We start from the raw sequence: 17,560 nt of genomic DNA, 5'->3' as shown, positions 1-17,560 counted from the left end.
AGGTAATATATGCTCTATAATTAAAAATCTACAGTGTAAACATAGGCATTGATGGCTAAAATTTGGGGGTAGGGACACAGGGAAGGGGTACACAAACTATGTTAATCTTTGTATTTCATTTAAAGCATTATTTTGAAATTATCATTTTAAAGTAGCTAAATGTAATACGTATGTAGAAATAAGAAAAAAATAGGAAAAAAAAAAACTTATGTACATCTTAATATACCTTCTGTCACCCAAATGCATACATTCTTCATCTCATGTAAGTTAAGCATCCTGGTATTGACCTGATTTTAAAATTAATTTTAAACTGTGGCTAGTGCATTCCCTTCAATGGCTTGACTATCCCTGGTATGTGCCTCTGTGTAGCCCCATAGGCTTTCTGGTGCTTCTTCCACCAATAACTGTGTTTCTTCCGTAGGCCTATGGAGTCTGATTCACCAGGCCTCATTCTCCTTTTTCTACCGTAATATGAAATGTTACCTTTTTCTGCTTAAGCTAGAAAAATAACATCAGTCAATACAGAAGCAATTGCTTCTAATAGCAATTGTTCATTAAAGAAACCATAAATGTCTTTGAGCACTATTAAACAGTTATGTTTAACATTAAAAAAAAAATCTCTTTGAAAATCCCTTTCCTCCTTACCACAAACCAAATTATTTTTCCTTGTTGTTAATATAATCACACTGTGCTGAAACTATAGCACATAGAATGCGCAGTCTTTCAAAACCACCCTGCCTCTTGGTGGCACAGAGAAAAGTACCTAAAATCATTTGGTGGATGAGTAGAAGACTAGATGATGAAAGATTCCCTTTGGAATGCCATTTCCTGCTCAACTGTAAATAGTGACAGAGTGAGAACTGCAAATCTCTTCCTCTAGCACTGTCTTCTACAATTTGCAAACTTAAATAGTAATCTAAAACTGTGTCCTAGACATTTGCATTTTATGAGGACTGGCTCCAGAATGTTGACCTGCTCAAGCCATACTAATGAATTCTTATATCTAAGACTCTGGGCATCCTGAAAACACCATTATTAAGACCACAGTGTAAAAATGTAAACACTCCTTCCAAAAATCCCTCCAGTTGTAAAGCTACACAACTACCATGGCCCTTTTATATAGGGGCCATGGTCTACTTTTATATAAGGGCAAGTTGAGAGGCCCCTGAGAGAGGGGAGGGGAGAGGGAAGATATTTGGACCCTGAATTACATCACCACATGGCCAATCTGGAACTCAAGTAGTCTGTTCAGTAGTTTTCCTTCTTTGGGATGTAGCCTTGCTCTCCTCACTGCTAGCTGACTCTGTGAAGAGTATGTGGCTGTGGAAAGCTGGACAACAGCCCAAATCTGCCATAGAACCCAAAACAGCTGCTGACTCATGAAGGAAAAGACTACACAGTTGTTTAACTGGCTTTTGTGTAGCCTTTGGGTGAGGGTTTTTGGGAGCATTCATTCAAAAGGACTACTTAGTCCAACTTAGAATATTTCCAGTTATACTCATACCCCAAAAAAGGTTTTTTTCAATGATTTGTCATGAGTGAATGAAATATGTTTCCATCTCAATCAAGTTTCTATGGGAAAAACACCTAAAAATAAACAATACAAAATTGTTTTCTTCCATCCTGCTAGTTGAAAAGCACATTTCCTCAGGGATGGGGTTTTTGAAATAAGGCAGGAAAGTGAAAGTAGGCAAAAGGATTGGCAGTTGTTCTCCCTTGCTCAGATCTAGCTCTGCAATCCCTGACAGTAAGCAAAGTATGTTTGAAATGTTCTGAATAGGGTATCACGTGACTCTTGGATGAGATAAACCATCTTCCTAAGTAAAGGGTCAACATTTTTTCATTTTATGGAATGAAAATCCATAAATGAAATGAAAATCCAGAATCACTGATGAATGTACTTCTAAATAGCTTAAATTAGCCAGTATTTTTGAATTCTTGTTGCAAAAGTTCTAAGCTCTGGGAAGAAAAGAAATATACATATACGTACACACACACACTTAAACATATATATTGGGTTGGCCAAACAGTTCATTCAGGTTTTTCCATAAGCTCTTAAGGAAAAACCCAAATGAACTTTTTGCAAACCCAATATATTATAGTTCCTGGATTCATAAGATGCTCACAATTTTGTTGAGGAAGCAAGATTTATATACATGAAACTATTAAAAGCACACCAAGAAAGTTTTTAAAGCATATGTATAATAAGAGTATACATATAATAATTACATTCAGAGTAATTTACAGCTACCTCCCCATTTCTCAGGGCTTCCCAGTGATGGTACTAGTGGTAAAAACCTGCCTGCTTGCCTTGCAGGAAGCATAAGAGACACAAGCTCAACCCCTAGGTCAGGAAAATCCCCTAGAGTAGGAAATGGCAACTTGCTCCGGTATTCTTGCCTGGAAAATTCCACAGGCAAAGGAGACTGGTGGGCTATAGACCATGGGGCCGCAAAAAGTCAGACACGACTGAGCAACTAAATGCCCTGTTTCTCATCACTAGTTATCCTGATTCTACATCAGAAGACCAAGGACTTGACTGGCCAGGAAAAGATTCTCTTAGGTAGGTAGGGAAGAGGGCCTGTAGGATAAGAAAGCCTACTCGTGTTAGTGAATATTGTTCCATTTCCTGGTGCACAACTATATAAGAGAGAAGCAAAGGGTACTATTTCATATAATATACTGTTTCATTATTTGAGAAATAACGAAATAATTTTTCACTTAAATAAAATTTAAACAATCTTTATTTTAAATAAATTTCAAAACATTTCTTATTGAAATAATACAGAAAAATTTTTTTAACATATAGAATAGAAAGGAAATTAAGGAAATCAAAGCAGAGGTTAGAGTAATTCAAAAAATGACAGTTATTAGAAAGTAAAAAGTACCAATTATTGAGGCGTGTGCACTTACTATGTCCTTTAGGTAGGTTATGTCTAATCCTTACAGCAACTTTTAGAATTTGCAATTTTTTACTTACATTTAACTGATGATGAAACCAAAACCCCAAGGGTTTAAGTAATTTTTCCATAGTTTCAAAGCTAGGGAAAGTGGATAAACCAGGATTCAAGTCAGACCCACCTGAAAAACCCAGTTTTTCAACCCTGCCAAAAGTTTCTCCAAACTCACTCCATGTGGGTCTTGAACCCACGAAAAGCACACACATCTCAAGTGCACCGCCATCACAGTAAGAGACGCAGTGCAGCAAGCCTTCAGCAAGTGTGTATCAGTTCCTGTTAGGGCTAGTTGTACCAGAGTGAAGAGACAGAAGCCAGCCCTGTCCATCAACTGGGGAGTCTTGAATACATGATCTGGAGCAGATGGGAAATGAGAAGAGGGACTCACACCAACTCCCACGTAAGAGATGTTTTCCCATAAGATGTCAAAAGCAGTACTAGAAGGTTAAGTTATATAAACTGCTCCCAAAGAGCAAAAGGTGCAGCAGAAGAATATAGCAGAATGTAATCATAATAATGACAACAATCAAAATTTACTGAGTGCTTCAGTTCAGTTCAGTTCATTTCAGTCATGTCCAACTCTTTGCGATCCCACAAACCACAGCACGCCAGGCCTCCCTGTCCAGCACCAACTGCCAGAGTCTACCCAAACCCATGTCCATTGAGTCGGTGATGCCATCCAACCATCTCATCCTCTGTCGTCCCCTTCTCCCCCTGCTCTCAATCTTTCCCAGCATCAGGGTCTTTTCAAATGAGTCACCTCTTTGCATCAGGTGCCCAAAGTATTAGACTGAATGCTTACTAGAGGCCAAGTACTCTTTTACACATTTAACATGTTTTAATTTATTTAATGTAAAAAAGATGAGATCCATATGTAGGCTAAGAGCAAGAAACTGTATGCTATCAAAACTGATTCTGTCTTCAAATCTTCAGGCCATTTCTAACCTTGATAAACTGAAGGATTTGATCTCAATCAACTTCAATATCTACATATCATCTCTACCAAAATCATCACTTGGCAGACAATTTTCAGTATTGAAATGAATAGCAAAAAAAGAAAACTCCACTTAACAGACAATTCATTTGTTTGGGGGAGCATAATTTGCAGACCTTTATGAAGTTACCTTTTCTAAGCCTCAACTTATTCTTGCTGGAATGGAGTTGTCATGAATGGTTATTTCTCCAGTCTAAGTCTAGACCAGATAACATGGTCCCTCTACCAGGTAACGGTTTATATCAGTCTCTTTAATTTTCAAAATAAAATATTATCTTCTCTGCATTTATATCTGATAGCTACACTATATATCTTATTCTGAAGTCAAGAACATAGAACTTTTATAGTTCAAGATCCTTCAGTGGCCCTAGACTTCAACTGACTGCTAATAAAGAACCACATCAGACAATTTAATAGAAAAATGTACACCTAACAAAAGATAACATCCAAATGGCTTACAAACATAAAAAATATATTCAACTTTAGTAGTCATCAGAGAAGTAGAAACTAAAACCACCGTAAGATTGTATTTCATACCTACCAAAGTGGCTAAAGTGAAAGACTGAATACCAAGTGTTGGCAAGAACGTAAAGCAAATAGAACTTTTATAACACTGCAGGCAGGAGTAGAAATTGAAAAACTCCTTGGTAGTATGTATTAAAGGGGACATACGTATACCTATTGCTGATCCATGTTGAAGTACGGCAGAAACCAATACAATATTATAATTATTCTTCAATTAAAAATAAATAAGAAAAAGCTAACAAAAAACTGAAGTATAATATGCTATAGTGAAACAGTTCTACTCTTAGATACATACCCAACAAAAATGTATACATATATCACAAAAACACATCTATAGAAATTTTCACAACAGTACTATTCATAATAGCCAAAAACTGGAAGCTACTCACCCATATGTTCAATAACAGTAAGAATACACCAGTAAATTCTGTTATATTCATATAATGAAAGATACACAGCAATGACAATTAATGATCTACAACTACTCTCAAAAACATGGATGAATCTCACAAATGTGACATTGAGAGGAAGAGGTCATACACAGAGGTTACATACTGACTGATTCCTTTTATAGAAAGTTCACACAAACAAAACTAAAATATACCATTAAAATTGAGAAAAGTGATTATTTTGGGAAGGAGAACCATGACTACAAGGGGGCACATTAGGAACTTTGGGAGGCTACTCGGTAATATTCTGGTTTTTCATGACCTCAGGGCTGATTACATGGTGTGTTCAATTTGTAATAATTCATTGAGCTTTATGCTTATGTTTTGTACATATGTCTTTTTCCATATATTGGTTACATTTTATTAAAACTTTACCAAACAAGCAAGAGGTAGGGAGAGATGTAGGAATATAATATATGAATATAATGAGTATTTATCTGCCTTCAGCAAAATTTCTGCTAATATCAATGCCTCTAAACAACTTCATGTGGTAAATTTCTCTTAGAATATGTCATAAGAAAAATATTTGTCTCTTGTATCTCTATGCTTCATTCATTAGAAAGCTCAGAGTTGAACACCTCAATGCAGTAAAATTTTTCAGCATTTCTAACTCTCAAATTCAGTATTTTACATCCTTTAACCCATTTTTAAATGTTTCTGTTATATCAGTTCTATTCAAGCAGCTAGCATCCTCAAAACCTTTCTAGAATTTATAGAGGTATAAAAATGCATACTTGAGAGTAACGAGAATAAATTAATGATCAATTATAATCCAAATTTATGGTAGATGTATTAAGTACACTATAAGTATGAATAACAATTTTAAGCAAATTCTACTCATCATACATCCAACTAAACAATTTTAATGTAGTAAATGCAAATATTAAATCTAAGTAGACTATACCATCTATCTGGTGATTTTGCTGGACTGGCTCAGATTGAGACTGTCTCTAATTTGGTAAAGAGGAAAGGAAAGCTTCTGTCATCTTCATCACAAAAGATTAACACTATAAAACCCACAGAGACATCCTCCAGACCAGAGGAAATTTACAATAACAAATGAACTTAAAATGTGTAGCCCAAAACTCTCATTGTATGAAAAATAAAGACAAATGTAACAAAATAAGTGGTGGCAAACCAATAATGTTGTTATTTAGTGAGTTTCCTATAAACTACAAGTAAAGGAAAACAGGAAAGAACTGATGCGAAACAGAGATAAGTATAAGCTGAACAGACCTAATTGCTTGTAAAATGTCAAATTGTGTAACTAATGAAAAATAAGTGAACATTAAATATTTGTAAAGGAGTTGTTTCAAAAGGAAAAGCCAAGTTGACTTTCAACTATTAACAACTTGAGCTTTCCAAAGGGATTGTTTTTAGGTTGTTGTTGTAGTTGTTGTTGTTTGCTATTTAAAAAGTAGTGTGACAGACTTTCTTCATTAAGTAAAACAATCTTATGTTCTTATTCCCTGTCCTTTCTGGTAAATAACACACCAAATTCCTTTATTGTTCATTTTATTCCCTTAACTCAATAGATTAGATTAGGCTTTTCCCCCTATTTTCTCTTCTCTTGCTCATTAAATATTTCTAAATAATAGATGGATAATAACAATGAACACATATTGAGTGATACCTGTAGGTCAGACATTCTTTCAAACACATTATATATGATAATTCATTTACCCCTCAGAACAACCTGATGGGGTAGCTGCTATCATCATCCCCATTGTAGTGATGAAGAAACCAAGGCACAGAGGATTTAAGTTTTATATCCCAAGGTCACCCAGCTAATGTCTTAAATTTCAAATACAGTAATGCAAAGACAATATGCAGGTTAACTATTCACCACATGATGAAAAGAATATGTAAAATACAAAAATGCAAAAGTTATACTTATAGGAGAAACAACTTTCTGACAATGTTGAATTATTTAATCCAGCATTATCTTCTTCCAAATTGCCATTAATAACAATTTAAAATTAAGACAGAAAAAGTCCCTATGTTGCTACCTTGGAAGAGAATGGAGGAATTTTGTTTAAGACTCTATCAGCTGAAAGGTTCTCCTTAAGCAGAAGTGAATATGGTAAAACTAATATTGTAGAGTGTTGTGACCAATATCAGAAGAGTTTGAGAAACCTTCTCAAGGTTCCTTGGGGACCAGGAGCCTATTATACAGAGTAAAGTAAGTCAGAAAGGAAAACACCAATACAGTAATATTAACACATATATATGGAATTTAGAAAGACAGTCATGATGACCCTATATGCAAGACAGCAAGAGAGACAGAGATGTAAAGTACAGACTTTGGACTATGTGGGAGAAGGCAAGGGTGGGATGATTTGAGAGAATAGCATTGAAATATGCTTGTTACCATATGTAAAACAGATGACCAGTACAAGTTCAATGCATGACGCAGGGCACTCAAAGCTGGTGCTCTGGGAAAACCCAGAGGGATGGGGTGGGGAGGGAAGTGGGAGAGGGGTTCAGGATGGGGGGACACATGTACACCTGTGGCTGATTCGTGCCGATGTATGGCAAAAACCCACCACCATATTGGAAAGTAATTAGCCTCCAACTAAAATAAATTAATTATTTTTTTTAAAAGCAGCCCAATCTACAAGAGTCTCCCCAATAAAGAAACCAGTAGCACCTTTAGTGAGTGAAAGTCACTCAGTCGTGTCTGACTCTTTGAGACCCCATAGATTATACAGTCCATGGAATTCTCCAAACCAGAATACTGGAATGGGTAGCCTGCCTTTCCCTTCTCCAGAGGATCTTCCCAACCCAGGGATCGAACCCAGGTCTCCTGCATTTCAAGCTGATTCTTTACCAGCTGAGCTACAAGGGAAGCCCAAGAATACTGGAGTGGGAAGCCTATCCTTTCTCCAGGGAATCTTCCTGATCCAGGAATCGAACTGAGGTCTCCTGCATTGCAGGCGGATTCTTTACCAATTGAGCTATCAGGGAAGCCCAAGTAGCACCTTTGTTGGTAATCAAATGAGTAGATAAATAATATTAAAATGGGTAGGTACCCTCTATCTATAAAGGAGTAAATACAAGTTGACTGAAGATTTCCTTAGCCTACCTCTTCCTCACAGTCTGAGCAGATGATCTTTGAAATAAACTTGCTGAAGAAGATGACCAAGTTAAAATCTGCAGAATTTAGGAAGAGATTAGATAAAGCCTGGTAGCAATGATGGTGACTCATCCTAGAAAATAGAGACTCACAACAAGAGGTGATTGTGTATACAGGACACACACACAAAGACAAATAGTGAAAGAAAAGTAAAATATTACATGATTGAGCAATTCCTTTTAAAAAAGAGAATCAGTGCTTAACTCTTAATTAAAATAACAAACAATGGCTAAGTAAAACGTAAGTTTAAAAGAAATAATTTATGAAACATATGCCTAAGAAGTCATGTAATATTATTTGTAAGATTGTGATAAAATTGCACACTGTAAACCCTAGAGTAACCATTAAATTAATAGAACAAAGAAGTATATCTAAATAAGATAACAAAAGATAAAATGGAACACTGAAAATATACTCAATCCATAAAAAGACAATAAAGGAGGAAAAGAGGGATGAAAAACAAACATTTAGAATAAAAGAAAAAAATAAGAAACAATAGATTTGCAGCCAAAAATATAAAAATCATACCAAAAATAAATGATTTGAATATTTGCTTTTAATAGTTAATAATAACCATCTCTATTCAGATACAATATGATCAAATATATCAAAAATTATAAGGAACTCACAAAATAGTTCTTAGCACTAATAAGTAAAGTTATTAAGGTGGCAAAATACATGATCAATCTAGAAAAATCCATTGTGTTTCCATACACTAACAAAGAAAAGTGGAGAAATGAAATTTGAAATATATATATGTGTGTGTGTGTGTATATATATATATATATATATACACACACACACACACACACACACATGTAGTAGTAGTAGTTTAGTCGCTAAGTCGTGTCTGACTCTTGTGACCCCCATGGGCAGAGGAGCCTGTCCATGGGATTCTCCAGGCAAGAATATTGGAGTGGAGTGTCATTTCCTTCTCCAGGTGATCTTCCCAACCCAGGAATCAAACCCGGGTCGCCTGCATTGCAGGCAGATCCTTTTCCAACTGAGCTATGAGACCAGCTCCCAAAACATGCCTTATTATTATTTTTTGGACAGAGCTCTATACGCCAGACACAGGCCAAGATAAATAACAGTTCATTTTGATCTTGGGAATGTTGGACAAAGGAGAAAAACTCTGTCTGAACTTCCCCTCTTCAAACTGGTTACGTCTCACTCTAGCAGGAGGCTGGGCCACCTCTTCCCACCTCCCCAACACCTACAGGGAGGGTGGGAACCAAACTATCAACACCAGCAGACAGGCACACGCCCTTCCAAAAAAGACTGGCCACTATGATTTTTTATTACATTTTTTCTCTGCCCTACTGTAGCTTCTGATTTCCTAAAATAAGTGTGCTGGGGAAGAAAATATATTATGAAAGAGAAAAATAAAAGAAAGGAAGAGACAGTGAGAACAGTAAAGGTAAAGAGAAACAGGGGTGGTTGGAGGGGGGGAAGGAAGGATATCAAGGGACACAGAAATAGAAGCAAAAAGGGAATGAGGGGACTACACTGGTGGTCTTATGGTTAGGACTTCAGGTTTTCACTGCCCGGGTTCAACTCCTGGTTAGAGAACAGAGATCCCACAAGCCACAAGGTGTGGCCAAAAAGGCGGGTGGTGGGGAGAAAACGAGGAAGGAAGTAGAGATGAAGGCATTCTTAGCACTGAACCAGTGCTCTTCTACCCTTTATTTATTCTCAATAAATAAGACTGTGTGCTTGGTCTTGATATGTACACATGCCTGTACACATATGTATATACACAAAATAGCACCTAAATGCTTGAAATATTTAGGTATAAATTTAAAAAAATATGTACAAGACCTGCACACTGAAAGCCACAAAACACTGCTGAGAGAACTTAAAGAAGGTATAAATAAATGGAGAGATATATGATAGTCATGAATTTAAATACTGAAGATGATTAAGATGTCAGTTGACAAACTGATGTGTAGATTCAGGATGATCTCATTCAAAGTCTCAGGAAAGTCGGCTGGGGTTTTTCAGAGGGGAAAGGTATTTGTTTTAGTTTCTTTTTTCAATAGTAATTGAAAGCTGATTCTATAATTTACATATAATAGAAATGCACTGTACCTAGACTAACAAAAGCATTTTTCAAAAAGAAGAAAGACAAGCATTTACATTACCTGATTTCAAGACTTACTATAAAGCTACAGTAATTAGAGCAATACAATAATGTCATATAGATAACTAAATAGAATAAAGAGTTCAGAAATAGACCTACAGATATGTGACTAATGGATTTACAAAAAGATACCAAAACAATTAAATAGGGTATTCTCTTCAACAATTAATGTCAAAGCAATTAGATAGCCATGTTAAAAAAAAAAAGAATTTTGACACAAAAACTAGGGTTAAAAAAGTGGATCATAGACCTAAGCATAAAAGTCCAAATACCATAACACTTCCAAAATAATTCATAAGAGAAAATAGTTTTAAACATGAAGTTAATCAAAGATCTTTAAAAATAAAAAAGCTTGTGTACCTACACACACACTATGAATCATAAAGAAAAAAATAATCTAGGCTTTATCAAATTAAAAACTAGTACTCTTCAAAATATGCCATTAAGAAAATTAAAAGGCCACAAACTTGGAAAAAATACTTTCAGTATTTCTGACAAAGAACATGTATTCAGAAAACAAAAAGAACTCTTAAAACTCAGTGACAAATATATAGAAGGAAACAGCAACCAACTCTAGTATACTTGCATGGGAAATCCCATGGATAGAGCAGGTCCATGGGCTACAATCCGCGGGGTCGCAAAAGAGCTGAATATGACTGAGTGCCTGAACAACAACATAATATAAGGAAAAAGGTTGAGGAGTTAATCTATACTTTACTCCTGATCTACTGAGTTAATTTTGAGAAGGAATATCCAGTGATGGAACTCATGCAAGGAGATGGCCTGGGGCCAACTTCAAGTCAGGTTGTACTTCTGTAGCATCCAAGACAAACAGAAAAAATAAACAGCTCTTTAAGAAGAAAACTGAAGCTTTCTCCCATTCACATGGTCAGCCCCTGCGTGGGGTGTTGTCTCACACTTCTGACATTGGTTAGATCTGTGTTGTAATTGTAAAATACACACTAATTTTCAAAGACAATAAAGTATGTAAACTATCCCATTTTTTTCTGCTGATAACATGTTGAAATGACAATATTTTAGATACATTGAGTTAAATAAAATATACTATTAATAAAAGTAAAAAAAAAACAAACTCAGTGACAAATAGCCTAATTTATTTTAATTTGCAAGAAGACTTGAACAAACTCTTCATTAGAAAAGATATATAAATAGCCAAAAACCATGTGAAAAGATGCCTCATCATCCCTGGTCACCGAAAAACTGCACATATAAAATTACATTGAGCTAACCAGGTGGCGCTAGTGGTAAAGAACCTACCTGCCAAGGCAGGAGACATAAGAGATGCAGGTTCCAACCATGGGTCAGGAAGATCCCCTAGAGGAGGTCATGGCAACTCACTCCAGTATTCTTGTCTGGAGAATCCCATGAACAGAGGAGCTTGGCAGGCTACAGTCCACGGGGTCACACAGAGTCAAACATGAGTGAAGCACACATGCAACATTACACGCTCATTAGAAGGTTAAAAAATTATTCAAGTGATAACAACAAGTGTTTGCAAGAAAGTAGAGCACCTGGAACTCTCATACACTGATGATAAAATGTAGAATGAAACATTCACTTTGGAGAACATTTTGGCAGTTGATAATAGAGTTAAAAGTTAACCATATGAATGAAACACTCTACTTCTATATTTAGCAAGAGAAATTAAAGCATATGACTACCAAGAGACTTGATCATATATTCAGAGTCCAAAACTGGAAGCAATCCAAATGTCCAACAACATGTGAATGGATAGATAAAAGATGATCTGTTGAAACAATGGAATATAATTCAGCCGTAAAGGAAACCAACTGCAAATACACGTAACATGGATGTATCTCCAAAACAAAATGCTTAGCAAAAGAAAAGAGACAACAATGTACATATTCTATGATTCTACTTGAATGAAACTGTAAAAGAAGGAAGTCTAATCTGTAGTCCTATAAAGCACATCAGTAGTTGTATAGATCCAGTGGGATAGTTATTGACTACAAAAGGGATGAGAAAAAATTTGGCAATAATGAAAACATCGTAAATTTTTAGTGAAGCGGTGGCTACACAGATATATTACACATTGGTAAAAGTCATCTAAATATACTTGCAAAATTAGCTCATTTTATTTATTTATCTCAATAAGGTTGATTTTAAAAGGAAAATATTTATTCTGTTTGTTGTTATTCAGTTCCTAAGTCATGTCAGACTCTTTGCAACCCCATGCAATCCCCAAGCACTCCAGGCTTCCCTGTTCTTCACTATCTCCTGGAGTTTGCTCAAATTCATGTCCATTGAGTTGATGATGCCATCCAACCATCTCATCCTCTTTACATAAATAATAAAAAATCTGAATCACAAAGTGATGTGAATAACTCAAATAGCTCAAAGAGTCTAACTGAAAACTTAGATCATTCTCTGCTTATTAAATGTTAATTTGGTTAAACTGGAATTTTTATCCCAGAATCCTTTTAACTATACGGTCCTGAATTAGAATTGGCTAAAAAAGGAATCTGCTTGGGACTTGGAAGATAGAAATGAGGCAACAGCTTTTCTTTCTGAAGGTCATTGTGGTTAGATGTAACGATGGACTCAGAGGTACCCATGACTTCTAAATTGCCTTTGCTCTTTTCTATCACATATCCAGCTCCCCTCCCAACTACTGACACTGTATCTCAGAGATACCACCAGATACTTGGTGTAGGATCACAGGAGTGGTATATACATACCACCAGTCTGTCCTCCATGCACACTTTTGACTCCCCTTGTAATACGATTTCAGTATCTGAACGTGTCTGATTTCTCAGATGAACTGATAATTTCTTCTCTTATCATCCAACTTCTCTCACAGGCCTTAATTTTCCCAATTCTCCCATTATATAAGTTTAATACATGTAATAAATTTATTATGACAGTCACTAGCAAATTTTTTCTGTAAAGGGCCATGGAGGATATACTCTAGGCTTTGCAAGACAAAAGGATGAAATCAAGAATATTGTGTAGGTACTCATATAACAAAAGAGAAGCAAATTCCATAACTTTTATTTAGAACAAAGTAAAATAATCATAATTAAGTAGAACTTTTATTCTTTATCTACTAACTAGAAGAATGAAATTTTTTTTGTGGTGGGAGATATTTTATTTATTATTTTTAATTGGGATTAAAAGATACTGTTCCCTACACCCTGAGCACACACTATTAGTTGAGCATATTTAACACATATACTTTGGCACCTGATGCGAAGAACTGACTCATTGGAAAAGACCCTGATGCTGGGAAAGATTGAAAGCAGGAGGAGAAGGGGACGACAGAGGATGAGATGATTGGATGGCATCACTGACTAGATGGACATGGGTTTGAGCAAGCTCCAGGAGTTGGTGATGGACAGGGAAGCCTGGCGTACTGCAGTCCATGGGGTCACAAAGAGTCAGACACGACTGAGTGACTGAACTGAACTGAACTGAAGGCATTTATAGAAGTCTATCAGAAGTCTGTTTTTTATATTTTCCCTTTAGCATGTCATTAAATTGCAGATTAATTACTTCCAGTTCAAGAACAGATAGAAGCCCCTGGGTTTGCTGGGTTAAATGAATTTTAAAATAAGGAAATTTTCTTTACATTTGCATCAAGTTCTAAAAAGTGCTTGCAAGGAATGGGAGAAAATATTTGCAGGGCATCTATCTGAGGAGGCAATATGTACAACTCAACAACAGAAAAACACAATGCAAATACAAAAATGAGCAAAGAACTTGATATTTCTCCCAAGAAGATATGCAAATGGCTAACAGTACATGAAAAGATATTATTAAAGAAATTCAAAATCACTGTAGAAAGTGACTGCAGCCATGAAATTAAAAGACAGTTGCTCCTTGGAAGAAAAGCTATGACAACCTAAAAAGCATATTAAAGAGCAGAGACATCACTTTGCCAACAAATGCCCATATAGTCAAAGCTATGGTTTTTTTCAGCAGTCCATGTTCATGGGGATTCTCTCTCACTCTCTCTCTCTCTCTGTATATATATATATATGTATATATGGCCTTCCCTGGTGGTTCAGTTGGAAAGAATCCGCCTGCAATGTGGGAGATCTGGGTTCGATCCCTGAGTTGGGAAGATCCCCTGGAGGAGGGCATGGAGACGCACTCCAGTATTCTTGCCTAGAGAATCCCCAAGGACAGAGGAGCCTGACGGGCTACAGTTCGTGGTGTTGCAGAGTGAGACTGACTGAGAGACTAAGCACACACACATATATACCCCACATTTTGTTTATCCATCCAGTCTTAGCTCAAAATTGTTACAAATATAGGTAGTCGGTCAGATTTAACCCAGATGGGGATGGGGGCCATGGGGGTAATCATTTGCTGATTTATTCAATAACTCATCCTAGTTATGTTTCACTGACTGAACTTTGACACAATACATATTCAATGCCAACTATTTGTCAGATCTCTGCCAGGGAAAGAAAATGCAAAGATAAATATTACAGAGCCTCTGTCCTCAAAAGGTCTACATACATTCAATAGTTTCCTGTAATAAAAATTTAACAAGTATTTGCCTGTCATCTACTATACACATGGCATGATGTTGTGAGAAACTTAGTCCTTAAATCTTTCCCAGCCTTGTTGGGAGATAGGACATGGCCATATTAGTTACCTATTGCTTTGCAACTAGTTACCACAAACTAAGCAACTTAGAAAAACACACATTTATTACCTTACAGTTTCTGTGGGTCAGGAGTTCATTCATAGTTTAACTGGGTACTCTGGCCTAGGGTCACACAACTGCAATCAAAGGTGTTAGTTAACTGCCTTCTCACCTCGAAGCTCAACTGGGGAAGAATCTGTTCCCAGGCTCACACAGGCTGTGAGCAGAATTCATTGATTTTTCAGTGGTTCTAGGACTGAGGGTACCAGCTTCTTGCTTAGCGTCTGGAGGCCTCTCTCAATTCTTAAAAGCTACCCTCAACTCTGTGCCTCCCAGCATGACTGCTTATTTCCTCAATGACAGCTAAAAAGAGAGTCTCTAGAGTGAGTCTGCAACCCAGATGGAGCTTGATACAGCATAACATAATCAAGGGAGTAACATCCCATTGCATGCATACATGTGCATGCTCAGTCGTGTCCGACTCTTTGTGACCCCATCGACTGTAGCTCACTAGACTCCCCCCCGTCCATGGGATTTCTGAGGCAAGAATACTGGAGTGGGTTGTCATTTCCTACCCCAGGGGATCTTCCCAATCCTGGGATCAAACCTGTTTCTTTTATATCTCCTGCGTTGGCAGGCGGGTTCTTTACCACTAGCACCACCTGGGAACCCAATATCCATCACCTTTGTCATATTCTATCGGTTACTAGCAAGACACAATTTCTACCTGCCCTCAAAAGGAGGAAATTATACAAGGCCATGAACATCAGGAAGCCCATATCACGGTAGGCCACTCTAGAGATCATCTTCCTCAGGCTCAAAGAGGAATACAATAAAATATATGACAAAAATGGAAATGGTATGGTACACACCACCGGTTCTCGAAGCACCTAAAAATTACAGAATTTAGGAATTATTCAGTTAGGCTTCGTGGAGAAAGAAAGGTCTTGGATTGGCTTTGAACACTATGTCGGCTCGAGTTCATAAAATACGTTGGGAAATGACACCGTTCAGGATAACGCGACCACAGCAATGTAACCGGAGATTTGCTGTAACACGCTGTGACTCACTAGAATCGGATCTCTTTCAAGACTATATGCTACCAGGATTTAAATCAAGAATAAACTCCACTCCTTCAAATAAAACCCCTATACAAAGCTCATTATCAACTAAAAGAATATAATCATTGCATTCATTCCAGTCCTATCTAATTTGATTAAGTTATGTTAATACTATTCCACTTAGTAGAAACGAAAGGGTGGGAAAGGAATAGAAGGAGAAAAGGGGACAGTTTCTATTTCTCCAGCATTTACAGAACACTTACACTGCTGCAGAAAATGGGTCCAAATATGGAGACTCTGATAAACTATTAGCATAGACTACACAATGCAACTGATGATAATTCATGTTTACAATTCTTTACAGTCACCAGAAGCAGTTTCATAACTAAAGGAAGTGGGCATTTCTGGCTTCTCATATTCAGATGTTATTTTTGATTCACTTCTAACTGCCTTATTTAAACATTCTTTTCTCTCAAATTAGCCAAGAGATTCTTTCTCAGTGAGCACAAACCACATGGAAAGTTACAGTTTTAAGTTGCTCCCATTTTTTAGTTCTCAATAAGCCAAAAGGATTACATTGCTTCAGATAAAGAAATCTAACTTTAAAAATTCCTGTTTGAACAAAAACAGACTTGCAGACAGAGAACGAACTTATGGTTGCCAGGAGGGAAGGATGGGGGGAAGGGAGTTTGAGACTGACCTATACATATACCCTGGGAAGGACTGGGGGCAGGAGGAGAAGGGGACGACAGAGGATGAGATGGCTGGATGGCATCATCGACTCGATGGACATGGGTATGGGTAGACTCCGGGAGTTGGTGATGGACAGGGAGGCCTGGCGTGCTGCGATTCATGGGGTCGCAAAGAGTCAGACACGACTGAGCGACTGAACTGAACTGAACTGATACACACTGCTATATTTAAAATGGATAACCAATTAGGACCTATTGTATAGCACAGGGAACTCTGTTCAATGTTATGTGGCAGGCTGGATGGGAGGGAAGTTGGAGGGAGAATGGATACATGTATATGTATGGTTTAGTCCCTTTGCTGTCAACCTGAAACTATCATTACACTGTTAGTCAGCCATGGTGTTATAGTATTATAGTATTAATCACTCAGTCATGTCTGATCCTTTGCAACCCTATGGACTGTAGCCCTCAAGGCTCCTCTGTCCATGGAATTCTCCAGGCAAGAATTCTGGAGTGGGCTGCCATTCCCTTCTCTAGGAGATCTTCCTGACGCAGGGACCGAACCCAAGTCTCCTGCATTGGCAGGCAGATTCTTTACTGTCTTAGACACAAGGGAAGCCCTAATCAACTATATCCAATATAAAAAAGTTTTTTATAAACTTCCTTTTTGAGTTAAGAATGGAAATTCCTTCCCTAAAAGATAACTTTAGGAGAGCTATGTGAATTCAAAAATGCCAACTCTATGTTCACAAACACTGATCAAATTATCCAAAATGCTAGACGCATTGATGTATAGACTTTATGTCCCCAATAATTATACTAAGTGAAGGATAACCATATTAATGAAATAAATATATGAGAGATAGAGATAAAGATAAAACTTACTCAACAAAAACCTGGAATTTTCTGTAACAACAGGTGAATCAATACCATTTAATCTCCCAGATGTGGGTTTCTAGGAAAATAT

The 17,560-nt window shown here is 36.9% G+C and overlaps 1 protein-coding gene across 2 annotated transcripts in view; it reads right to left on the bottom strand.

Moving 5' to 3' along the window:
• Nucleotides 1–17,560, bottom strand: part of LOC145516423 (uncharacterized) — a 581,394-nt gene that overhangs the window by 457,268 nt on the left and 106,566 nt on the right. The gene's annotated exons all lie outside the window — the stretch shown is intronic.

The sequence above is a fragment of the Giraffa tippelskirchi genome, chromosome 8, assembly GCF_054371585.1.
Source record: "Giraffa tippelskirchi isolate mGirTip1 chromosome 8, T2T-mGirTip1v1.2.pri, whole genome shotgun sequence".
Classification (NCBI taxonomy): domain Eukaryota; kingdom Metazoa; phylum Chordata; class Mammalia; order Artiodactyla; family Giraffidae; genus Giraffa; species Giraffa tippelskirchi.
This window is presented reverse-complemented; position numbering and strand designations above follow the sequence as displayed.